Source organism: Plecotus auritus, assembly GCF_963455305.1.
Source record: "Plecotus auritus genome assembly, chromosome: 6".
Lineage (NCBI taxonomy): Eukaryota > Metazoa > Chordata > Mammalia > Chiroptera > Vespertilionidae > Plecotus > Plecotus auritus.
The window spans coordinates 141675583-141699010 of record NC_137773.1 but is presented as its reverse complement, the minus strand read 5'-3'; the positions used below and the strand labels follow the sequence as shown (position 1 = coordinate 141699010).

Below are 23428 nucleotides of genomic sequence, written 5' to 3'. Positions count from 1 at the left end.
TAGTTTGTTCTCTTGATCTCTGTGCCCTTTCTTTATGAACTCAAGGCCCAGGAGGTTGTGTGGAGCTGATCCTGCTGACCCTCAGTGGTTCAGTGAGCATCATCTTATATCACCTCATGCTCCATGCTCTCGCTCTAGTCACACATACCTCTGGCCCCTGTCTCTGCCTGGTTAATACCTACTCTTACTTCAAACCTCAGCTCAAATATCACCTCCTCCAGGAAGCCTTCCCTAACCCAGACTAAACTCTCCCAACACCATTTATCTGTGGGATTATTTAGTGAAGGTCTCTCTCTTCCCTACTAAATAATAAGTTTCATGAGTATAGTTAACACTTCCATTTTGTTCTCTGTTGTATCTCCAGCTCCAGGCTCAGGGTTTATCACAAAGTAGCTCTTTAATTCATGTTTGTTTAATGGATGGATGTGCACATCTGGCTGAGCCTCAGTGAATGCATCTGTCCCATGGGAATCATAATCCCACCCTATGGTGTTATAAATTGGTTAAACAATTTTTGGCACACAGTAGGTCCTCGATGGATCACCTCCATTCCTGTACTCCTTTTGATTAATGAGGAGTCAGAAGTAGGAGTATAGCTAACTCAAAGAGCAGCTTCGCTAGGGGACTGAGGCGGGGGAGGGGGGAAGAGCCCAGAGTCTAATACCACAAAGGGTCAGGATGTTAAAAGCTGGAAGGAACCTTAGAAATGCTCCAGTTAATTGGTCCCCAAACAAAGGCTCCTTTTCATCTTTCCTGCCATGAAATAACTTCATCCACCACAAAACTACCCTTTTTCAGGGAAGAATCCACTTTCCCAGCTTTGAATTATTCAAAGGTATCCTATTCTATCAGGCAGTGCCTGCCCAGTGTGAGAGGAGCCATGTGGAGGCAACTCCAGCAGGTAAACCATTTCCCCTCACTTTCTGAGATGTTAACAACAGCCGCTGAGGGCCAGTACAAGGGCCTGAGTTAAAAGCCACCATAGGACCTCACAAAGGCGAACAGTCTGCTTTGCTTCCTTTTCTTCTCCAGGTTAGGCATGCTTTTTGTGCGCAGCTCAGCGGGCACTTGACAAGGCTGGGGTAGGGGGACTTCATGCCTGGCGGTTCCCCCCGGGGGGGGGGGGTGGCAGTAACAGCCTTGGAGGCACCTTACATTACAGATGCCCCTTTTCTCACCGAGTCGGAGGCTGTGTTGATTTTTCAGCCTGTTTCTCGGAAGCCCATGTGTAACATCAGGTCCTTATGAACGTCTGTAGCAGTCTCCTGCCCTGATCCCCACTTTTACGGCAGACCCCAAAGCATCCTGTACTTGGCCACCTCTTCTTGGCTCCTCTCCACGAGCCTTTTTCTGCTCCTTCCTTCTCCCCTGTCCACCACCCCAGTCTCATCCCCTGCTTTGTTCCAACTGCATAACCACACCCCATTCTATAATAACCAGTGTCCTGTCCCACCTTGGGTTTCCTCTTTGCCTACACGGGACCTTCCTCTGAGCACCCGCAAACTCATACACAGGCAGCAGGGCCTTCCTTCATTCCCAGGCAACACCAGCCCCTCTCCTGGTGTCACCAGGGCTTGTCTCTGTCAGCGCCTCTCAAACTGGAGGTGAATATCTGCCTCCCCTTCTGCACTGAGGGATCCTCTGAGGAAGATGGTGTCTTCTGTTTCCCCTAGCTCAGCTCAGACAGGGCTGGAAGGGAGGAAGTGGGCCTCTGGATGCCTTTCTCCAGCTGCATCCACTGATGGACTCCCCTAAAAAGTCCACAGCATCTCAGGACGGGAGCATCTTTCTTGGGAGGGGCCATCGAAGAGGTCTGTTCCTTCCTTAAAGGCAAAGGACCTCCACGCTAGGCCCTGAGCATCTCGATGGAAGAAAATGTGTGTAATTCTTTCCTGTAGTATTGCACAGCCCTGCACATAGCAGCCCTTAATATAAAATGCTATCGAGTCATAGTGTTTTTCTGAGCTGGAGATCTAGAGCAATTTTCCCATTTCACAGGTGAAGAAATTGAGCCCCAAGGAAATGACTCACTCATCCATCAGCCAGGTGGAATGCTTAGGGGAAATACCTTCTGAGTTAGGACGTAGTGACATTAGAATTAAGTTACTCATCCTTTGACTTACTCCCCAATCATTTTTCAAGCACCGACTATATGTACCTACACCAACAATGTGCGAGGTACAGCCATGTGGATACAGAAATGGCCAGCACTCAGGCCCTGCTCTCAGAGAGCTCAGCAGCAGCAGGGAGAGAAGATGCATGCATGGCCATGGAGACACACACATGGAGGAATCCAGAGGAAGGAGGGATGGCTTCCTGGTGGGACCCCTAGGAAGGCTTTGTGAAGAAGTGGTACCCAAGTTGTGCACAAGGGATGTCCCAGCCCATCAATGCTGAAGCTGGAGCTCATGTCCCTAGCCGGTTCTCCTCGTGGCCTCAGACTATACTCTCTCTCCATGGCACAGTGTAATCGTTAGGATGACCTAGGCTCACAGTAACAGAAAACCCAACTCACTGGTCCTAGTAATAAACAATGTATTCTCCCTCTAATGATAAGTCCCAAGTTAGGGCACCTCAAGGACGTCATTTAGGACTCTAGTCCTTTCCATCTTTTGATTTGGCAAGCCTCAGTGCCTGTCAGGGATGTCCTCAAACCAGATCACCTCCTGTTCAAAAGATGGCTGCCATAGGCCCGGAGGTCACACCTGGACACAACATGTGTTTCTTTCCTAAGATCAAGGAGTACTTTTCTAGAAACACTTGGGTCCCAGGCCCGCTAACCTCCCTCATGTGTCATGCTCACCACTGAATGATCCATCAGCAAAAGGGTGAAATTTCCTGGGATTCGCTGAGCTAAGAATAGTCACCTTCCCTGAGAGGTAGTTACCCAAACAAAATGAGGGTTCTGTTGGCCAGGGAATGGCTGCCAACTGTGACTATTACACGTATCAACCAAAATGACTATTTCTCAGGTTCCTTATCTAGGGAACATCTGAAATGAAACCAACAATGGTGGTCAACTATGCATCTCTTCAGCCACACACTCTCTTAGATCCATGATAGCATGTGACAAATATGCCTGGGTCCCTATCATGTGCTAGGTTCTGTGCTAGGTACTGGGAGGACTTGGATGGGCCAGACAGACACAGTCCTCTACCTAGGAGGAGAACAGAGAGGTAAACAGGCAATTACAACAAGGTGTGATGAGTGCTACCGTCAGGGGAGCAGGGATGCTGGGGATACTGGGGATGCCAGGAGCGTGCTCACTCAGCTCACCTTGCCCAAAACAGGAAGGCTTTCCAGAGGTGATGTAGTCTACACCAGGACCTGAAAAAGGAGTGGGAGTTATCCATGCAGGCAGAAAATGCAGGCAGAAGGAACAGCATGTGCCAAGGACCAGAGCTGAAAGAGAGCAAGTGTCTCCTGGGACTGGTAGTATGCTTTGTGGATACGCACAAGACCACCAAATCAAAGAGATTTGCATTTGAATACTGGAGTAACCACTAAGAGGTAGCATGACTATAGGCAAGCTGCTTACCTTCCAGTGCCTGAATGGTTTTACCTATAAAATAGGAATAATAATAGATATTGCATAGGGTAGGTATCAGGCTTAAATAATATCCTGTCTATAAAGTTCTGACCACTGTATAAATGGCCAATTACTGCAATTATCTTATTATGAAGATTGGACCCTACAATGAAAAGATGCAGCAGGAAACACAGAAGGGGGTTGAACTGGCTTCTCCTCATAGTTCTCTAAGGCAGACAGGCTGTGCTTGTACCACTCCATATGTGGCCACTAGCTACAGATAATTAGTAAGCTCTTGAATGTGGTGGGTCCCAATTGAGATATGCTGTAAGTGTAAAATACGCATTGGAGTTTGAAGACTTAGTCCCCTGCCCCCAATGTAAAATATTTCATTCATAATATTTTATGTTGACTACATGTTAAATGATAATATTTTGGAAATCTCAAGTTAGATAAAATATATTATTGAAATCAACCACACTTATTTCCTTTTACTTTTTAAAATGTGGCTACTCTCAGACAGCTGGATACTCCAATGGGGTCTCTCCACCTGAGAACGTTCTCTTTCTACCTGCCATGCAGGGCAGGCTGGATGTGCTGGAGAGGTAACCCCCAGGAGCGATGCTCAACCAACCTCATGAGACCATATTTGTAATTACATTTGTAGCTCGCATATTTCTATTGGAGAGTGCTGGACTTGGCATATTATCCTATTGCAAATGCAAAGAAATAGAAATGCAAATTCATTCAACGCCTGCAGTGGGGGCCAGGGACACAGGTATCATCACTCATTCCACTCACGCTCCTCTCTGCACAATCCTCGGACTGCCTGGGAACTCACTTAGCATCAGACTGCCTGGGAACTCACTTAGCATCGCTAATGTGAGGAAGGTGGCACTCCTTGTGGCCAACCAGCTCTCTTGTTTTTCAACCCGTGGTTTGTCCTCAGATGGGCCTATTTTCTTCCAGTCCCCCAGCTTTCCTTTGCTTAATGAGCCCCATTTCTTGGAACTCTTGACAAGTGGTGCTCTCAGTATAAAAGAAGGGAGGGCAGAGGCGTGGAAATAGTTGACTATTTGAACTGAGACCTAAAGTATTGGCTCCGCAGCCAGCCCCAGGGTCTGGAGATGATTCCATCTGCCAGGTCCAACCAGACCACGGGTACTTGAGGGCACTAAACAAACATGCAGGGACCCACCCTTCCAGGGCGCAGTGTGCAGGATGCCTGGATGGCTACTACAGTGTCACTACCAACTGTTTGGGGACATCTCTAGCTGGAAGTCTCAGGTGCCTGGGACTCAGCCTATCAGAGCTGTCTCATCACCTGTAGCACACACTGTTGGTGTTCAGCCCATGGCTCCTTTGTCTGCTCTCAGACAGCTGGATAATCCAATGGGGGTTCTCTATCTGTGAATGTTCTCTCTCTACCTACCATGCAGGGCAGACTGGACGTGCTGGAAAGTTAACCCCCCAGGAGTGATGCTCAACCAGCCTCATGAGACCATTCTCAGACATGACCAAAGTCTGCTTTGAGGAGAATGCAAACAAAGTCATCACCTTTCCCCACAAAGACTTCTTGTCCAAGGTATGGAATTGTCCTCCTCTCTGATGCTGTGGCATCTGGAAAACTGGGAGTCAACTTTGAATTTTACTTCCATCTCACCTCCCACATTTCAACCATCTTTAAGTGCTGCTCATTCTACCTCCTAAATGCTCCTCAATTTCATTTTTATAAAACATTCTGCCACCACTCTGAGCCAGGCCACCATGTCCTGTATGGATAGCCGCTCTGGCCTTCTCTACCTGCCTCAGCTTTTGATCTTGTAACTCCAAAATATCCCCAGATCTGCCAAGCCCATGCCCACACATCCAAATGCCTCCTGGATAATGCCTCTTGGAGGTACACCTCAACCTGTCATTTCCAAGCCTCCTCCTGGGGCACCTGTGTCCTTGACTGGGTTCCCGACCTTATGAGCCACACATTTGTAAAGCATGAAGTCATCCTCAGTAATTCTCTTTCCTCACAATCCTGTTTTGCCTTGGAAATTTCTTATACATCAACCCTCTCCTTTTGTTCTCATGTCACTGCCTTCATTCAGGTGGCCTATGTCTCTCTCCTAACTGGTCTGCCTGCCAATAGTCTTGCCCTCTCTGATCCCTTCTCTATGTTGTTGTTAGAAGGATTTTTCTAGGATTCCAATCAGATCATGATCATCCTATTTAACTCTTCACTGGCTCCCCATGTCCTACAGAATGATTCCATCATCCACATTAAAGACCTTTTACAATTTGGCTCCAAACAACCTCAACTTACACCTTTCCCCCCCAAACCCATGCTGTAGCCCCTCCCCCCATCATTTGTATTCTTTTCTGTCTGTCCACAACTATTAGGGGTGGGCCTGGGGACGGGGGTCTCCTTCACAAGCTCAGGCAGCCAGAAGTCCCCACTCTCCTCTTCTCCATCCCAGAGGATGGCACCACCATACACCCACATGTGCAACCCAGAAGCCAAATGTCCAACACACAGCAGCAATTATTATAATAACACGAGATGGGTCTCTCAGTTATTCATATGCTCTTGGCATCTGATGCCTTCATTAAATAAAATTCTGGCAGCAGGCCCCTGACAAAACGGGGATTAGATCAGAGGAAGAGAATATTTGGAGCATGGGGATTTGGAAAGTGAGGGTTGACAATGGAAGTTGGTCTAGGTGGGACCAGCTCTTAGGACCTCACAGCTTTGCAGAAGGCAGGGCCCAGGGTCTCCATGTCCCCTGTCTACAGATGGCAGAGGCTACAGGTAGTGAAGGGGGCAGATGACTGAGGGTATTGGCGGTGGGAGAAGGGCAGGTAAGGCCCCAATGGAGAATTGGATAACCAAGGCTTCAGGTAGACAGTAGAATAAATGAATCCAAAAACAAGCAGAGTCAACATCACCACCCCCTTATTTTTCCAGGAGAAGAAATAAGATTAGAGTTGAAAGACTCTCCTGCAATCACCAGCTAGTTAGAGGGAGAGTGGGGACGGTCCAGTCATGACCTGCCAAATGTGGTCTTCCCTCCTCAATCCCTAAGATCTAACACTTTAGTGTTAGGAACAGTGGGCAGACAGGAGGAAGCCTTTGATGAGCTGTTTGTTTCTCTAACTTAATTCTGTGGATGTATGTCGTGAATCCCCCCCTCCCCCTCACACACAAACACAACATAACCACATACTGTAATACTTCTAACGATGATTTTCAAACAGCACATGTCCAGTAATATCCAGCCATTACAACTGTGAAGTCATACTTTCAGAAATGATGACTAAATTGGATTGTATTTCTTTACCTATTTTTTTTAATTGAATCCATTGAGCATTGAGGTTATTTTCAGATTAATGTGCATTTTGCAGACAGTACTTTTTGTTCAAAACAAAGTAATTTATAGAGCTTCCTATAATATGAAAGATTTTGTATGGACCCTTAGCCTGTCAATGCCAGGCCATGTACCAGGCACCAAGGTTAATGAGTTGGCAAAGTAGCCAGATCCCAGCCTTCAGAAAGCTCACAGTCTAGAAATCTAACACTAAAGAAAGTTATAAATGGAGAGAAATCAAGAGATGTTACAGGCACATAAAAGGGTGTGCTAACTCAAAGCTTCTCAAACTTGAACATGCACACGAGTCACTTGTTAATACACAGATTCCAAATGAGTAGGTATGGGGCCAGGTGTGAGATTCTGTATTTTTAATAAACTCCCAGGTTATGCCAATGCTGTGGGTCCTTGGGCCACAGTTTGAGTGCTCGGATTAGAGTCCTCAGATTCCCCATAATTTAATCCAACGGCATTGGAAAGTTGCTTGGTCCCCACAAATGCACATAGATTCCTGAGCTCTGGCAGGGCCACACTAGGTCATGTCCACCCATTACGCTAAGGTGGAGGAAATTTCTAGCCAACCCAGGAGTGGGAACGTTTTGGGATGGGGGTGGGGATGAGGATTGGGGTGTAGGTGGTGTCAAGGGACCACATGACAGAAATATCTAAATATGGTTCCCAGCTGGAAACACTGTCCAGTCAGCCCCATTCAAAGCTATTTATGGTTCCCCTCACGTTGGAAGTTTGGGTTTGATTTACAAGGGACTGAGAAGAATATGAATCTTTTCAAAAGGAAAACAACTTTGCAGAAAGCTGCAAAGGAACCACTTGCTACAGTATTTTGCTATTTTTGGTTACAGACTAGAACAGGATTCAATTTCTGAAAGGTTTCTCTTAAAAAAAAATGTCTTGAAGGAATGTCAAACTGACCTCTCAAAGGCTCTGGTTGCATGCGTGCTGTTGATGGAGAAACCAATTCTTTTGTCTCTAAAAGCAGGATGTCCTGAGGGTTTGGGGGCAGATCCCAAAGTGCAGTATGCATATAAATGCCAGTAAGCACAGTGATTCTTCTTTTTTTTATCTCAACAAGAACATTTGTTGTTTTAATGATTGTGCATATACTGTAAGGCATATTGGGGGGGGAAGCACATCAAACTCATAATTTCATGACTAGTATTGCTTAAATTAAAAAGTAAGTTGACTTAGAAAATTACTAAATAAATAATAGTACAGTTGGTTTACAAGTAAGACGAAAGTTGTGGAATTTGCAGAACTGCTGAGATGAAAGTGGGTGGGCTTAATGGCATAGAGTCTGGAACCGAGCAGAAGCCCCAATGTGACAGCCAACATTTAGCAAGTGCCTATGTCATCACTAATCCTTACAATAAGCAAGGTAGGAATTACCATTCCTGTCTAACAGTTGAAAACACTGAGGCTTGGAGAAAAGAAGACACTTGTCCAAATGCATATGACTAATAAAGTGCCAAAGTTGGCACTTGAATGTAGGTCTGTTTGCCTTCAGTTCCTAGATTGGGTAACTGGACTGTAACACCCTGAACAATAAATCATTCTCTCTCACCTCCAGAAAAAACAAGTGTCCTTCATACAAATGCCTCATAAAGACCCCCAGATTGAGGGATGGCCCATTTTATCTCATGGATGCTGCCCATCTATTTGCATCTGTGCTTGGACAACCCAAGACCAGCTCTTCCTTCCATGTGGCTGGCCCACTACCCTGTCCGCAGGAGGCCTAAGGGGTTGGCCTTGGGACTGCATGTGATGGCCAGGGTTCTTCTCATTACTGGAGTGGTAAGAGTTGAGGCCCAAGTGTGGACCAGGGAAGGGGACCTTTAGGTCTGGTTTAGTCATGCTCACTCAGGGTCCATATGGGTTTCTGGAGTGACACTCTGCTCCTTGTCCTCTGGGCACTTATATTCCTTCTTGGGACCTGCAGGGCAGGGCTGGGTGTTCCTGGGCCCCTGGCTAAATGACATCTGGATGACACCTTTCTACTAATACCAATAGTGGTGTCCCAAAGGCTCCCCATACTACACCAGAGAGGCTCCTGGCTTTCCATCATACTCAAGTCTAGAGGCTCGTGCTTTCCACCCTCCTCTCCTCCAATTACCTGAATTTTCACTGCCTTAGTGGCCATTTTTCGCAAAGAAGTGTGTGAGTGTTTTAAAATGATCATCATAATATCATTTCTTAGTTAACGTCTGTCTCAGAAAAACAACAAATTGTCACTGTCATGGACCAACAGTTTCCCTGGAGAACCGCCAAACTATGTCCACTTTTCCCAATTGTCTTGTTGGAGTACTGGCTGATATCAACTAAGCACTAAGTCCCAAGAACTATTCTACGAGCTTTGCATTTGTATGCATTAGTTCACTCAATTCTTCTTGAGCCAACTTTACAGATAAAGAAACTGAGTCACAGAAGGATTGAATAGGTGTATTATGAACGCAGAGTCATGCCCTGGACCACTGGGCTGGTCTACAAACTTAAGTGTGTCTCCTGGATACAGAAAGATGACATATTTGTCTGAGAGTAAGGAAATCTGGATTGCAGCTACACATGAGCCGTATGACTTTAGACAAACTACTCCACCTCACTGAGAACTTTCTGGCATCTGCATAATGGGGACAAGGCCTGTTCTGCTCACCCAGAGGGTTTCTGTGAAGATCAGAAGAGGTAACTGATGTGAAAATATGTATCTTCTGGTAAACATATACATGAAGGGGCAGGGGAGAATGGATAAGTCTGATGCTACTCCTGCCTTCAGGAGGCATTTGGGATCTTACAGAAGAAAGGAAAACCAGACATGCATTTTCTCTGCAGACACGTGTGTAAAGTGTTTGCGGCACCGCTGAGAAGGCTGCCAGGAATACACTGTGTATCTAAAATAGGGGACTTTCCGTCTCTGAGCTTCAGCCTCCTCAACCCTAAAATGAAGGCATCCCGGAGGAGGGTTCTTCTCATTCTAATGCTTTATGACTTTGACCTTGTTTCTGATCTAAAATATGTGTGAAACAGCAAACAGCTTACACCAGGGATTCTTCTTGCTGTGGAAGCAAATAGCAGTGATGAGTCTACACATGCAAAACCAAGAAGTGGTCACAACCAAAACAATGTTTCAGTGGCACTTCTGTCTCTCTGTAATACCAGCATTCTAATTTGGGATCCTGAGCCCAGATCTTCCTCTTCTGAGGAACCTAAACTGAGGAATCCCCCATCTTCTGGTCTCCCCAGCCTCCAACCGTCACCTTGCAAAATACATTTTCACGTCTAAGCTCCCTTGAACTTGAAACTAGTTTAGGATAAAAACACCAGCATTGAAGTCAGATAGACCGGAGGGTGAATCTTAATTCTGCAATTTAATGAGGCAAGACTCTCTGAACTTCTGCTTCTTGTCTGGAAAATGGAGATAAAGATAGCTCTCTCCTAGGGTTGTCTCTTAAGATTAAATGGGCTAATGCAAGTAAACACATAGTAGGCATTCAATAAATAGTAGCAGTTGTTACTGAGGTTTGGGACTATATTAGTCAACATAGGCTAGATTACACTGTAGAAACAAATTAACCCCCAAACCTCAGAGGTATAACAAAGCAAAGGTTAATTTCTCTCTTGCACTAAATGGCCAGTGCATGTCAGCAGGGGATTTGGTTCCACATAGTCCACCAGGGAACCAGAATAAAAAGGCTTCACCATCTGAAACATTGTTGATGAACACACTCTCCATTGAAGAGAGCGCTGAAGGTCTCAAATGGCCAATTAAGGGCTCTGGACTTGACTAGTTTGGACTACTTAGTGGCTCTGACTATCTGCAAGGGGCTGGGAAATGCAGGAGAGCACATGGAATACTGGATGAGTATTGCATACTCTCTATGCAATAAAGGGCCAAGTTTTGTTCATGTTTGATTCCCTCACAGTGCTTAATAGCATGCCAGGCTTATTAGAGAAACTAAGACACAAGTCCAGAAGAAGGCTTCTCTGATGATGTAATAATTTTCTAGCCAAAATGATTCTCTCTTTATTTTAAATCCCTTTAATCAGCTGGTTGTTATTCTCATCCTGCAGTTTATCATTGAAGCAAGTATTTCAGAAGTTTTATAGACAATGTTTGCTTTGAGAAAGTTTGTCAATACCAATTGATTTAAGGGTAAATCCCAGGTCATGTTTAGGCCAGGAGTTCACACTTGAAAGAGGAAGAAAAAAAAGGGACGGGACAGCCAAAGATAAGATAGCAACATGTTTGTGTCTCTTACAATACTTCCATCCCTTCCTGAGACTCACCCCCTGAATCCTTGAGTCATCTGGGGACAGGTGAGTGGCTCATGGCTATGGAAATTGAAGCAGGAAGACAATATGGCTCCCCCTTGACCCAAGATAAGTCAAGGGTAAACAAATGTTCCTTCTACACTTTTACCTTCCTTTAAAACGCTGGCGCAATGCAGAGTCCTCCTTCTTGCCCAACATTCATAGAAATGATTGTGGGTCATGACATGTCCAATGCATCTATGCAAGCGAATTTTCCTAAGAGCTGCTCCAGATACCCCCTTCCCCTACCCTGGTTAGAGAAGGGGTGATCAGGAAAGATTTTTTGCCAAAGGAAGGAACTGCCCGTCACCATGCTTCCCTCTGGGCTCATGAAAAACACACCACTTTTTATGGTCATCCCTTTACTCCCCGTAAAGTCATTCAACAAGTATGTAGTGCAGTCCATGAGATGGCTGGGAATGTGCAGATGACTAAGCTGTGAACCCAACTTCCAAACAGTGGAGTAGGTCGAGCAAGGGGCACTGTGGAGACATGGCGTGTGCATGCTGCAACCAAGTGGGACAGCTCTGGCCAAGTTTGCCAAGTGGGAACATGGGCCCAGTATTGACAAATCTCTCTCTCTCTCTCTCTCTCTCTCTCTCTCTCTCTCTCTCTTCCAAAGAGAAGCAGAGAACACACATTTTTATGTGAAATTTGAGCAGCTCAACCAAATCAAATTCATCTGTTCTCTGGCTTATGCCATGGTCCATCCATTTGCAACTCCTAAAGGACATCAATGATAAGATTTTATGAAACTCTATGATTGCACAATCCTCTTGACCTGATAATTTTTCATATGTCAGTCTTTTTCTTTAAAAAACAAAACAAAACAAAAAAACCCATGCATTGGCCCTGGTTGGTTGGCTCAGGTGGTTTGAGCATTGTACCATACACCAAAAGGTTGTGGGCTTGATTTCTGGCCAGGGCACATACCTAGTCTGCAGGTTCAGACCCCGGCTGGGGCACATACAGGAGGCAACTGAGGGATGTTTCTCTCTCCCTTTCTCTCTCTAAAATCAATAAACATATCCTTGGGTGAGGATAAAAAAAATAAATAAATAAACATGCTTTTTTTTTTTTTTTAATTGTTGGTGTTGTTAATCCTCACCCGAGAATATTTTTTCCATTGATTTTTAGAGAGAGTGGAAGGGAGGGAGAGAGACACAGAGAGAGAAACATCAATGTGAGAGAGATACATCAATTGGTTGCCTCCTGCACATGCCCCAACCAGGGCTGAGGATCGAGCCTGCAACTGAGGTATGTGCCCTTGACCGGAATCAAACCCAGGATCATTCAGTCCGCAAGCTGATGCTCTATCCACTGAGCCAAACTGGCTAGTGCAACATGTCTCGTTTTACTCTAATAGGAAAAGTATTGCTATGGGAAATAGAAAAAAATATATAAAAAGAAAATAAAAAAATACATTTTTAATCCTCACCTGAAGATATGTTTTTATTGATTTTAGAGAGGAAAGGAGAGAGAGGAGAAAAAGGAGAGAGAGAGAGAGGAGAGAGGAAATAGATAGGAGAGAGAAACATCAATGTGAGAGAGGAACATTGATCAGTTGCCTCCCAGATGCGCCCTGACTGGGGATCGAAACTACAACCTAGGCTGAAGCCTCGTGGTGGCTGGTACCATGGATCTGTCTCTCGCCCAGTGGGGTGAGCTGGGCCCTACCTGGAAAAGAAACCTGGGTTCCCCAAGATATGTGACCAGTGCCGGGGCCCCACCAGCAGGCGAGGGGATCCCAAGGCAGGTGCTGGGCGTGGAGGCCATGGGGGCATAGGCTACCAAGGAGACAGAACTGAACCTCACATCACCCTGCTTGGCCCCAGAGGTTGGCTGGTTAGCCAGAGACGGGTAAGATTCCTCAGGGAAGCAACAACCTAAGACAGGCACAGATGCAGAGGGGCCATCAGGAGAGAACTTGGGGGTCAACAGAGGTGGGGCACAGACCCTCACCCCCCAACTTTGCAGGGGCCTGAACCCTCACCCCTTCTGAGGGAGGTCTCCTGCCCCCATGGCTGCTTCGCTTCCCATGCCCAGCTCAAATTGGGACCCAGGCAACAGACAGAGACTTGGCTGACAGTAGCTGCCCTCTCACTGCAACAAGACTTGTTTGAGTTGTCTTGTACCCATGGTGCGGGGAAGTGGGTTTTCAATATCTAAATCCAGCCTAGCACCAGGAATGCTCAGGGCCTACTCAAGAAGGCAAATAATCCTTCCCACTAATATTTACAGGGTAAAATAAGATTGTTGTTAGAGTATTAAATTTGACAGTAAAATAGTAGTTAAGTTCTCAGACTAATTTAAATTGGCTAAGTGAAATAAGCGAATATTCTAGAAAAATTAATGGTACTGGACAAAAAGCTGTTCCTAAAGTGTTAACTGAAATTTTTATTGGTAGTTCATCTCATGGTAAAATTGCATAACATGTAATGAACCTAAAGCAGTTATATTTTAGTGCAAAAAATTAAAATTTAAAAGCTATCAAGACTATATTATAAAATTTCCAAAAACCTCCTAATATTTAAATCAAAAAAGGGGGGATAGTAGAAGAATATCATGTAAGGAAAAATATCCTATAAGTAAATTTCATCTAGAAAATTTTTACTTTAGAAAAATAACTTTCATTTGAAATGCTAACAGCAAGACACCCATGAAAAACACACATGGTGTCAAAACAAGCCAAAGGAAAATTGTTTGGGCAAAAAATGAAAAAGGATCCCAAGTCAAATTTATAGAAAGTATTCCTTTATTAACTTTTGGTTGAGAATATGTTTGTATATTTTCAGAAAACAACTCCAAGACCATGTGGATTCCTGCAACAGAGAGGAATTGACAGGACTGCTCCAGCCATGAAGACAGAAGAGAAACAGTCCAGAGATGGAAGACGCTGGCGATGCCTTGCCATACTAGCAGTCAGCAGCTCTGCGTCGCTGCAGGTTGCCCAGGACCAAACCAGAGAGGGTTGGACCTGCATTACCACCATTTGGCCACCATCCAGAACTGAAATATCACTGCTGACATGTACACATAAGGAACTGTTTGACATTGAGATTGGGACTCAAAAGAACTGTTGGCCCAGAAAGAAACTCACTACAGAATGATTCATTTGCCTCTCAGCATAACCATTATTGCTTGTCTCATTTTCGGTTCTTATAAGTGTATTTCTAGTATCACATGATCTCACTCATCTAGGGGAAATAATGAACAACATAAACTGATGAACAAAAACAGACCCGGAGACAGGGAAGCATCGATCAGACTGTCAAACCTCAGAGGGAAGGTAAGGGAGGGTGAGGGTAAGGGGGAGAGATCAACCAAAGGACTTGTATGCATGCATATAAGCCTAACTAGTGGTCACGGACAACAGGGGGGTGGGGGCATGCGTGGGGAGGGATTTGGGATGGGAATGGGGGGATGAGGACAAATATGTGATACCTTAATCAATAAAGAAATTTAAAAAAAAAAAGAAAGAAACTACAACCTAGGTATGTGTCCTGACCAGTAATCGAACCAGAAACCTTTTGGTGTACGAGGCGGTACTCCAACCAATCGAGACACACAGTCAGGTCAAAATATTCTTTTTTTTTAAAATATATTTTATTAATTTTTTACAGAGAGGAAGAGAGAGGAGAGGGATAGAGAGCTAGAAACATCGATGAGAGAGAAACATCGATCAGCTGCCTCCTGCACACCCCCTACTGGGGATGTGCCCACAACCAAGGTACGTGCCCTTGACCGGAATCGAACCTGGGACCTTTCAGTCTGCAGGCCGACGCTCTATCCACTGAGCCAAACCGGTTTCGGCAGGGCAAAATATTCTTAATTATTCCTAATGTCATTCCGCAAAGTTAACATGTTTATATATATTTTGGTGTATTTCCTTCCATTCTTTTCTCTGTGTATAAATTATATAGATAACATTATGTGTGTGTATATTATCTATATGTAACATTATACAGTAGGTTTTCGGGTTACGTCGGAGACCCATTCCTACAGCGTGATGTAATGTGATTTTTGCCGTAAGTCGGAACCCACCCACATAAGCACCTACGTCTCTCACATGGAGCACAGACACAGCAGTAATGAAGTGAAACAGTAAAAAAAAGTTATAAGAAAGATAACAATTCCTGACCTTTACTTGTGGTAAATAAATGATAAAAAACATAAAGCACATATGTACATACGTCGAAATGATGGAACTTTTTTTATATATAAATAAATGGGAGATGGCGACGTAACCACGAAACAACGAACGTCGAGCGAGTCCGACGTAACCCGGACTGCCTGTATACATAACATGCGTTAACAGTAACTCCTCTAAAATTAAGATGATTTTGGTTTTTATTGTCTACTTTTCACTTAACATGACATTATGAGCTTTTTTCCATGTCATTATGTATTCTTCAAAAACATGATTTTTAATAGCTACGTAAAATTCCATCATGCAGATTTACTATAATTTATTTAACTTTTAACTTATTGCTGAACATTTGAGGGCATTTCTAATTTTTCAATGTATAAATAGAATTGCAATGCAAATCCTTATACATAAATCTAGTATGCATGTCTGATTATTTCTTTAGGTGGAATTACAAAGTCAAAAGACATGAATAATTTTAAGGCTGTTGATATATTTATCAACACAATCTTACCACAATCTTACCAACACTGGATAATGTCATTTTAATAAACCAAATATTAATTTGATAAAGTTAAACAAATAATATTTCATGATTATCCTAATTTAAGTTACTTATTAAAGTTGGATATCTTCCCCTCAAATGTTTTCTAGCCATTTGCATCTGTTTTCTGATTTGTCTTAAACAACACAACCGTTTTTCTGTATTATATGCAGGAAAGCTATACATCACATTTTTTAGAATAGGAAAAATGAGATGAAATCTAATGTCCAACAATGGAAAAATGTTAAGCTAATCAGGCACAAGCAATTGGTGGAATAGTTATAATTTGAAGATACAGAGATTTTAGCTTAAACAAGCATCGTATGTGAAGGGTGGGGCTGCATTTTCATTTTCCTAGGGTTTCCTCTATGGTTATTACAGGGAGGGAGGGAGGGAGGGAGGGAGGAATAGAAGGAAGGGAGGGAGGGAGGGAGGGAGGCCTAAGAAGGCAAAAAGACTTATTGAAGGAGAATCAGCAAGTTTAGAACAGAAGTCAGGACTCCCACTTCCCAGGCCAATGCCGTTCTGGCTGACTTTCTGAAAAGAGGGATCGTTAAAAGGAATGGTGGGCCTGCTATAGGCCACACGCCAGGCACTCTGTACACACTATTTTACTTCATCCTGACAACAACCCTAGGAAGTATGTGCTATTAACCCCAAGTTACAGATGAGAATACTGAGGTTCAGAAATATGAAGTGACCTGCCCAAGTCGCTGTCTTCATTAAGGTTCCCCAGAAGCTGACCCAGAGACAAGGATTCATGGGCAAGAGATGTATTCAGGAAGTGGTCTGAAGAGAAAGCAGAAAGGGGTGGGTGGGGAAGGAACTGAGCAAGCATGCGATCCCAGGCAGAATCCTGCCGCACCCTCAAGTGCAAGTTGGCCCAGCCAAGGCAAGGGCAATGGACTCTCATATTCTAGCACCCAACAGTGTTTAGTCAAGGGCCAAGGGGCTAGGGGTGGAAGGTGTCAATTCTCAGGCATTTCTGGATCTCTGCATGTGTGGACAAAACAGCTCATAGTCCGCAGCAGCCCTCCAGAAGAGGATTGCAGTGCATGCCTTTGGAGGTTGGAAGAGGGTCCACAGAAACTGTAAAGGAGATCTAGGCAGTACACCAACCCTGTCCACTCTAAGCACCTCCCTAGGAAATAAGGGACCTGGGATTTAAAACCAGGTATGTCCCCAAAGTCCATGGCCTGCTCACACTCTTCAAGAGGGATGCTCCCATAGACTGGGCTGGGGAATGGACCAAAGGGGCGAGGATGATAAGCTGGACCCAGAAGAGAAGGAGGATGGTGCTCAGCAGCCAGAGGCGGGACACACACACACACACACACACACACACACACCTGGATCCCAAGGGAGACAGAAGAGGAACAAGGTATGCATGCGATAAAGGACGGGGTGCTGAAGGACAATGACAGGGTCAGACGAGCAGCACCCCCTCCCCCCATGGCTTGGATCTAAATGCAACCACCTCTTCTCTGCTGCGGAAAGCTCTAGCTTGGGGGTGGACAGACCCAGATAACAGAATGCAGAGACAGAGATGACTGCAGGATGCAGATGTGTTTGAAAGAAACCCCATGGAGGGAACTCTTGAATAAGCCTCTTCAAAGGGAGGCAGGATTGTGGCAGGAACACGCTGACTCCTTTGTCTGTGCCGCTGAGAAGCTGCTGTGCTTAAAGAGAAGCCATGAATCCCAGGTGACAGTGACCTGCTCCACTTAGTCACCCAGCAGGAAGGGTCTGCTCTGTGAGCGACTCAGCAAGCAACGTGAATTGATTCAATCAAGTCAGTCATTCACTCTGCACTTATTCATGCCTGTGACACACCTGGCTGGCACATGGTGGATGTTGGGGCTGGAGGGGAGGGGCTGGGGGATCTTAAAATGAATCAGACAAGGTCTCTGTCCTCAAGAAGCTCATCATCCCAGTAGGGGGGACAGATACAGGAACCACAACACAGGGTGATAAGTGTCATGGTGAGAGTTTTGAATGGGAGCATAGAGCCCAGAGGAGAGAATACTCCCTTGTTCTGGAGGAGCTGGGGATAAGTCATAAATGAGGTGATGTTTTGTGTTTTTTTGTGTTGTTGTTTTTGTTTTGTTTTGTTTTAGATGAGTAGAAGTTCACTAGAAAAGAATGAGGGAAGTGCCATTTCAAAGTTACTTGGCTGATGAGTAGTAGGACTGGGTTGTATTTGAATCCAAGTTGTGCTCTGGATACTACATAATATGTTTATCTTGAGACTCCAATTCCATTATCCCAAATTACAACCTTAATTTTTAAAAGCATGGTAGGAATCATCTTCTTTGGAGTCAGTCCTATTTGAATCTTCCTTCACGACTCATTGACAGTATGACCTTGGGCCCAACTGAGAGTAAACACTCAATATTCATTAATTTCTTTTCAACCTTTCCTCCTTGGCTACAGGCTGATTAGCCCTGCCAGTCCATGAGCCAACCTGAGGCATTGGGCAGCGTCAAGCTCACCAGTAGGTGGCACCTGGAACTGTAGTCAGAGGCCTGGAATTCATGGTGTGTGTTGGAAAGGTGGGAATTGTGGGTGCCCAGGTGCTCCTCAAAACCTCAGATCCACCCCACTATATAGCCTAAAAGAGTGGTTTTCAATGGGGTAGCGGTGTGGGGGTACCACCTTCTTTGGGGAATCTGGAATTTCCCTAATTCCACTTACATGTAAACACAAAAACTCACTGATAGTTTTAATCCGCTCTGAATTGTCTAAGATTGCTCTGATCATGTACATTGAAGGAAGGTAATACAGGCATACTTTGGAGATATTTTGGGTGTGGTTCCAAACAACTGCAATAAAGAGAGTCATAATATTTTTGCCAGTGGAGGGTATTGATTTCAGCTTGTAAATAATGCAATGTATTTGAAGCGCAATAAAGCGAAACATAATAAAATGAGGTATGCCTATCCCTTGTTTTGTTTGGAGCTTTACCATAGATGAAACACTTAATGGGGTGTGAGTTGCCAGTTCAACACACTTGAATCCATCTGTATTTGTAGCTGTGCATTTGCCTGGTTCTACATGTGGCTGCAGGCATCTGTCTGCTTCAGAAAATCTGCAAGTGTGGGCACACCCAAGCCGTTGTGCCCATGTGGAACATGTATTAGTATATTTGTTATAAGTGGTTTTCCTTTTCTTTTTCCTTTGCCATATGATTAATGTATTATTATGATTATTACTATTTTTAGTATTTGTATGTAGATTATATGATCTATGTATGAACTGCATTTCAGGATGGTAAAGGGTGTCAGCAACTATTTGTTATAAAAGGGGGCATTGGGTTCCAAAGAATTCAGACCCACTGGCTTAGTCCATACAATTGCGATCTGTCCCATTTCCCTTGGGATGACAGACAGCGTAGCCTAAGGATGGGAGCCAGGGCTTGGGAGCCAGAAAGGTTTAAAGTTGAACCCCAGCTCTGTTGCTTACTAGCTATATGACCTGGGGGGATTTGTATCATCTTACTGATCCTTAGCTCCCTCATCTGCAGAATGGAGATAAAATACTCACCTCCAAGGGTTGTAGTGAGGATTATATGAGGTTGACTATAAAAGGCACTGATTAAGTGCTCAGTAATATAGAAGCTGCCATTATTATTATTGTTGTTGCTATTGTTTCTCCAAGGAAACCTCCCCAGCTGGAACTCTGAGATGTGATGAAGTATTAGCATCCCAACCCCAAACCCCTCCTCCAGTTTGGCTCAGCATCCTTTATCTCCAGACACTGATGGGGAGAGGGGTCTTGATCCACATGAACCATGAAACTAAGACCCTCTTCCCCTTTTGGGACCCTGTTGGATCCAGGCCTCATTCTCTACTAAATGTTGCCCTGGGCAGTCCAGTGCTCAATAGCTCTTCCAGTCTCCTCCTGGCTTGGAGCTCACCTTCCCCACTTTTCTCACCACTGCTGGGGTCCTGGCATCTTGGGCTAAATCCCTAAGCTGTGGACAGCTCTGGCCACTGCGCTGACCAGAATTAGCCAGGCCCCCTGCACTAGGCTCACCTCTAGCCTTTGGAGCACTGGGGACAGTGGTCTCCTTCTAATGTAAAGCATCCACAGGGCCCTCAGTTAGTGCTCAGTAAGTCACCAATTTTACAGTTCATGATAGATGAAATCGGGAGTGGGCACTGGGAGCTGGTTTTTCTTGCCATCATTCCTTTGTGGTTCTCTCTGCCCTTTTGCAGCAGAAATCCTGGTTTTCATCTCCTGCTTCCTGGACTTCTGCACTCAGGAACCTCAGAAAGGTCTTGATCATGCATTTGGCAAACAGAGAACTGACCCTTTTCCCCCAGACAATGGGAACCAGCAGTGTTGTCAGAGCTGGCATGGCCACTTCCAGCCTGAGAAGACCCAGAGCTATTTTTCACTCCTTCTCTCTGGCTGAGTCATTAGGAATCCCTAGAAGGTGATGAATAAAATTTGGTCTTGATCAAGTGCTGTCTTAGAATACTGAGATGATACAGACATGATGCATGAAGAAGTTCATGTTCTAGCTGAGAGGAGATAGTCATCCTAGCTAATAAATAGAAAATATTCTAATTGACCATCACGCCATCAAAAAGATGGCCGTGCCCACAGCCAATAAGGAGGGAACATGCTAATTGACCGCCACATCCTCAAAGATGGCGGCACCCTCAGCCAATAAGGAGGTAATATGCTAATTGACTGTTACACCCTCAAAGATGGCAGTGCCCACAGCCAATAAGGAGGGAATATGCTAATTTAATGCCACACCCTCAAAGATGGTGGCGCCCATAGCCAATAAGGAGGGAATATGCTAATTGACTGTCACACCCTCAAAGATGGTGGTGCCCACAGCCACAAGATGGCAGCGCCCAGTCCCCTCAGCCCTGCTGGGATGGCAGGAGCATGGCTTGGCCAGGCCCTCCCCTAGGCGGGTCCGGCCGCTCTGCACGCCTGCCCCTGGAGTCCCCCAGGGCCAGCCCGAGGTGCAGGCAAGCCTCGGATGTTGGCTACCCAGCAGCCCAGGGCCGCCTGAGGCTCAGGTAACCAGGTCCAGCCAAGGCTTGTGCTGCTGGCAGTGGCAGCAACAGAGGTGTGATGGGGGTGTCACCTTCCCTTGATCTCTGGGTTGCCTCCCTCACCTGAGGGCTCCTGGATTGTGAGAGAGGGCAGGCCAGGCTGAGGGACCCCCCTCCAGTGCATGACTTTTCATGCACCAGGCCTCTAGTCTATAATAATAAAAGCATAACATGCTAATTAGACTGAACGACCTTCCCAACGACCACGCTATGACATCCATTGGCACCAGGCCAGCCAAGACGGGTGTGATGTGATTGGTCGGGGGCCTGGCCATTGCCCCATGATCATCTCGCAGAGGGAGGCCCAGGCCACTGGCCGGTGGGGTGAACAATCGGGGTGCTCCATGATCGCCCCAAAGAGGGAGGCCCAGGCCACTGACTGGTGGGTTGAGGCAGGTAGGTGGGGCCTCCCTCTATGAGGGAAGCCCGGGTACCAGGTGCCAGAGGGAAGCTGGTGCCGGAAGCCAGGGGAAGGAAGGCCTACTCTTGCACGAATTTCGTGCATTGGGCCTCTAGTGTAGCAGATAACTATGGTTCAATGTGGTACGCCCTGTCATATTTACACTAGGGAACATGGGCCTTCTCACGTTTAGACTTATTCTGCATGGGCAAAATGGGAAGTCTTTTGAGAAAAATGAATATAGCAATGGGGTACTGAAGGATGAGCAGGAGTTTTCCAAGGCCTGGGCTAGACTCTCAAGTCTCAGTTCCTACTTCTAGTGCTATAATTCTGGCATGTGATGGTCTTGGGGGAAGAAAAGATAGAGGAGGAAGCATAACTCTTTATACCCAGAAGGATCCATGTTTGAACTGAATCCTGGCTCAGAGACATTGGCTTCCCCAGACCATTCTCAAAACATAAAAATTAGTATTTCCCAGCGTCCCCCAGAGCATGAATTCCTTAGGAAAGTCCTGTATGTTATATGAAAAAGGAGACTCCAAGATCAAATAAATTTCAGAAACTCTGGGCTTATAAAGTCAAGCAGATTTTACTGTAGGACTTCTCAGAGACTTTAAAGGTAAAATACTAAGATAATAATTTATATATATAATGAATTTTTGTAACATAATTTAATGATATAAAATACAGTAATTCAACAGCTACCCTTTATTTAGTGTTTTCTAATGTATGAGACAAGTGCTATGCATTATCTCATGAATCCTCATAATACCTTTATGTCATTCGTACTGCCATTATTCCCACTTTGCAGACAAGGAGACTGAATGAACCCAAGAAGTGAAGTTTAGTGCCCAAGATCACACAGCTAATAATGAAGCTGAGATTCAAAGCCAGGTTGTGTCCCACCCAAAGTCTCTACACTTTCCTGGGTATTGTAAATTTGATACACAGCATTTCCAAATTTATTCAGCCATGGAAATTTCTGTCATCTAGGATTCCAAAGAGTGACTTTGGGCAATACTGCTCTAGTTTGTTCCCTATGGATTCACTAAAAGCAACAAATGGACTTCTGGGCCTTTGCTTCTCATTCTTCCTCCCCCTTCCCAGCTGGGCCTGGAGGTCCTGAGTTCCTTACGAGGCCCTTCCATGTGCACCCCAAGGGCTGGTGTGAAAATTAGGAGGGATTCCCAGGAGAGGCCAAGATTCCAGCTGGCAGCTCTAAACTGCCCAGATCTAAATAGATAATCTCACTGTCCCTATATAACCCACAAAAAGTTCCAAATTTTATTCTCAGCCAGTTCTAAATTGCTGGTTCATATTTAGCTGCTGCTTGAGTCTCTAGCAGACAAGACAAGTTATAAACTCAGAGTCCTTAAGCCATTGCCCAATTAGCAGGAGGAAGTATGGACCCTCTGAGGGCTGATGCAGTGCGACCAAAATGGGCCAGACCCAGGCCTCATCTTTCTCACTTGGCCCCTGACATCAGAGGCTGATGTTTCTAGACCCTCTTGCCACTTCTTCACTGCTGGCAGAATGGTCTTTCAACAAGCAGCAATCAACTTCCCACTCCCCTCCTTAGAATTCTTCAATGGCTCCCAAGTGCCCCTGGCCAAAGTTCAAGTCAATTGGCCTAATTTTCATGGTTCTTTTAATATATATCTATACTAATAAAAGGGTAATATGCTAATTAGACCGGGAGACCTTCCGGACAAAGCCATGGTGGTGGGGCCGAGGCAGAGGCGGTTAGGGGTGATCAGGCCAAGAGGGGAGAGCAGTTGGGGGTGATCAGGCCGGCATGTGGGGGGAGAAGTTGGAGGCAAGCAGGATGGCAGGGGGGGCCAGTTGGGGGCAAGCAGGCCAGCAGGGGGGCAGTTGGGGGTGATCAGGCTGGCAGTGGGGGAAGTTGGGGGCAAGCAGGCTGGTGGGGGGACAGTTGGGAGTGATCAGGCCGGCAGGGGAGGGCAGTTGGGAGTGAGCAGGCCAGCAGGGAGGGCAGTTGGGGGTGATCATGCTGGCAAGGGGGGCAGTTAGGGGCGAGAAGGCCGGCAAAGGGGGCA

At 45.5% G+C, this 23428-nt stretch overlaps 1 protein-coding gene across 6 annotated transcripts in view; it reads right to left on the bottom strand.

The window, feature by feature from the left end:
• HRH1 (histamine receptor H1) overlaps positions 1-23428 on the bottom strand; it is an 87179-nt gene that overhangs the window by 46892 nt on the left and 16859 nt on the right. The window lies entirely within an intron of this gene.